The 3,894-nt window shown below is 36.7% G+C and overlaps 1 pseudogene; it reads right to left on the bottom strand.

Annotated features, from left to right (window-relative positions):
- Positions 1–387: 387 nt before the first annotated feature.
- On the bottom strand, positions 388–614 carry LOC105811828 (annotated as a pseudogene).
- Between the last annotated feature and the right edge of the window lie 3,280 nt (positions 615–3,894).

The following is a 3,894-nucleotide window of genomic DNA, read 5'->3' on the forward strand; positions in this document are numbered from 1 at the left end:
GGACGGGTATTTTCATACACAAAGAGTGCAATGCGCACCACCCGAAGGATGGACATATTTGAAACTCGGACTTGGGGGGGGTAAGGGCAACATAAGTAACATAAATATCTGTACCCCCATAATATGCTGAAATAAAAAAAATAAATAAAAAATAAAAAAAAAAGAACTAGTTGTCTAATAAATGCTAATGTAAAATAACTGTCAACAGACACCAATGAACTTTGACACCAAAGACTAGAAGTTATTACAATACGAGGTAAGAACTACCATGATTCTCCCATATGGTTAGACTTCTCTTACTAAATAATGCTGTCATAACATCCAAAGAAGAAAACGGAGTGAGTCCTTCTAAAGCTGCATAATTTTCCAAACGATTTTGCTCCAGTTTTAATCCTCTTTTAGTTATTTAGCTTTTGTGATGCATATTTTCTTGACCTTTTTGTTTCTTCTTTTGCTCTTTTCCTTTGGCCTTCATCATGCTGGCTAATTTGCAGGACAGTACAGACTTGCCAGAAACAGCAGAGTAAAGGCCAAAAGAACTGCTGTAAGGAAGACATATGGGTCCCTTGCGGCCCATTTCGCACATGCTCAGCCCAAGCCTTTACATCAAACATCTTTGCAGCAGTCTTAGGAAAACTTAGGCTTGAACGGTGATCTCTAATTTTGTCCTGGGTTTATTAGAGGGCCCATCAAAATTTCAGATGACTTTTGGTTGTTTGTTGTCTTTTCTAGTTCTACTGTATGCTTATTTTTGTTTGTTTGATTTTCTGATTCTTTTTTTAATTGAAAAATAAAAATGTATATATTTATGGTGTATAACATGATGTTTTGATCTATGTATACATTTTGGAATGGCTAAATCAAGCTAATTAACATATTCATTGCCACACATACTTGTTTTTTTGGTGTGTTGAAAACATTTAAAATCTGCTCTCTTAGCAATTTTCAAGTATAAAGTGCATTGTTATGTTGCACAATAGATCTCTTGAACATATTCCACCAAACTAGATGGAACTTTGTTCCCTTGACCAACATCTCCCCAACACCCTTACCCTACCCAACCCCTGGTAACCGCCATTCTACTCTCTGCCTCGAGTTCTACTCTTTCAGATTCTACATATAAGTGAGATCATGCTGTATTGTCTTTTTGGCCTCGTTTCTTTCACTTAGCATACTTATTCTGAGAGAAGGTTTCCTTCCCAAGAGTTCCCACAGGCTTGATCTCTTGACTGCACTAGTCCAGTGCAGGAAGTTGCAGCTGGTGGCAAAGTGCACCAGCTGCACTTCCTCCTTGTCTTTCCTTCCTTCCTTATGTTTCCCCTTTGCTCACTCTTCCTTCCTTACTCCTACAGGGCTGCCAGCCCATGGGAGCCATGATCACCTCTGAGCCTTGGTCTGGGCAAGTGCAGGTGTTGAGTGAGGGTCCCTGGGAACCTCAGGTCAGTCTGGCCACATCTTACTAGTGTGTGCCTGGGGCAAGTGCCTGCAGGGTCACCCCTAGTTTCCCCTATTGTGCCAAGATGAGAGCTCTGACTCCCACTCCCAATTCAATGAGTCATCATTTTTTATCGCAGCTACTACAGTAAGGAGAAAATTTAATAATGGAAGACTAAAATTTCTTTTGTTGGCTTTCTTTGAAATACTGAAATAAACAGTTCCTTAAAGAATTTGTCAAGAAAAGACTGAACATACCATTTTCAAAGAAGATTACAGAGCCCAGATTAGGCAGTCCCAGGACACATCCTTTATTAGAATGTGCTCTAATATGATTGCTTTATCTTTGGGCCAATAAATATTAAACATTGACTTAACCATGATTTATATGGGCTGGGATTTACTAAGTTATATTAGGAAACAGAGACCGATGACATATTTCCCCCTAATGAATTTCCTTGTTGCAAGCAAAGGGCAATTCAAATTCATTCCAGAAAACTTGGAGCTATGTCAGACAGTAGGTGTACACAAAATGACCGTGTTGTTCATGATGATGGTGAGGTTTCTTACAGTGAAGAACATTTTCAGATGTAATAGCTGACCCTCCATCCTCTTCAATCTCTCTTAGTACCTCAGTTTACTCACAAGTGCAGTTCTCACTATCTGACAAAAACAGCAGCACCAGGACACAGAATCAATATTAAATCACTCTTTCTTGTACTCGGATGATAGTGGGATTTTCTTAGCATTGTTCTTCCAAAACCATTTCGATTGTACCATCAAGCATTTGCTACAGAAAATGGTCTTTGCAGAAACCAAATCCAAATCCAAAAGTCCTGCTCCCATCTGCATATTCTGATCATTTCTCCCTAGGTTTGCCATTTCCATACTGTCTTTTACACAGTAACTCTCTTGTTTTAAATAAATAATAATAAAAGATGTATCAATTCAGCATAAGTGGATTGAGTGAAGTAAAAAGCAGCAAGACAAAATAGCTCTTACTACATTTGGTACTTCCCTGTCATATATTTTGGCACTCTTATTTCATTGTGAAGTCCTTAAAATAATTAGTAGGACATTGGTACAATGTAATTTTTACTCTTTCTTCTTCTCTGTCCCCAAATTGGCAGTTTCCAATTTCTCTACTTTCTACCACCAAAATCTCTCCCCAATCTGTACCTACTTTTCATTAATACTGCCAAGAACCTAGTTCAGATCTCAACCAGTGTTCTCAGGTCTTTTAAACATGAAGAAGTTTCTAATGTTAATAAAATTATTTCCTCCTACAAAAAGGAACTTATATTTTTTGCATCTAATATCTGAAAAATATCTATAATGACCAAAGGTCACTTTATAAATGACAATCAATAATGACGAAATCAGTAGTAGCTACTGATTTGTAACACATTTAAATGAATTTATACTTTATCACAACAATATCTAAGTACATTTCCCAAAGAGTGTCGCGTCTGTATGTTGAGCTTTCTGCTTTCTCGTACCTCTCTCTTCTTTGAGAAACAGGCTTCTCTCTTCTGCTCTAGTTGTGCTGTCTTTGCCATAATAATTGTCTTTGGTTCTTGTGGCAATCAAGCCATACATGTTTGCTAACACCACTCCTTGTGTCAGGAGTTGCTCCAGAACTTTGGCAAGTGACACCAGCTGGGATAATGAGAATTCCTTCATGTGCCTGGGAAGAAGAGCTCTTTTGTGCCTAGTGGTAAAGCTATGAGGATATAAGCCTGAATGCTGCAGCAGCTGTCTCCTTCACAACATTGTAAGAGTTGGAATAAAGCCAACACACAGAGAATAGCAGAAATAAAGGATTTAAAAAAATGAGAAAATATCTTCTGCTTTTTTGTGTAACCTGGTGTAGGTTAAGTGTCTGTTGTTTTAAACCTCCCAACCCAGGGTACAACTTTGAGAAAGTAAGGTGTAAGAAAACCAACTGACCTTTAAAAAAATCAAATTCATATTTTAAATTATAAAAGTAAAATACCAGCACTAGTAAAAATATCAAACATGGCATAAGAATAGAAAATTAACAGTGAAATTTTCCTCACCCAAATCTACAGCCTAGCTTTTCATTAGAGATTTCTAGATTTTTTTCTAGAAAAATGATAGCACGCACAAAGATAACTGTCATAGAAAAGGGAGTCTTTTTAAGCTTTGCTTAAACCACTAGTTATACAATATATGTTAATCTACCATTTGCTTTCATACTGGAAATATAGATCTACTCCATTATTTTCAGTGATCTTCAGAGCCTTCCATCACAATGATATGCCATTACTTATTTTACCAGTACTTTATCAGTAATTAGAAAAAGAAATAGAATGTTAAAGCATTTGGCTTAAGTGAAAAAGTAAGTTATTTTTCTTCACATTATTTGAATGTTAAAAGATAAACAGTTTTGTTTATTTCACAGGTACTTACAATTAGAATGTTGTGATAATTCCCATT

Source organism: Propithecus coquereli, unplaced genomic scaffold (genome assembly GCF_000956105.1).
Source record: "Propithecus coquereli isolate 6110/MARCELLA unplaced genomic scaffold, Pcoq_1.0 Scaffold240, whole genome shotgun sequence".
Lineage (NCBI taxonomy): Eukaryota > Metazoa > Chordata > Mammalia > Primates > Indriidae > Propithecus > Propithecus coquereli.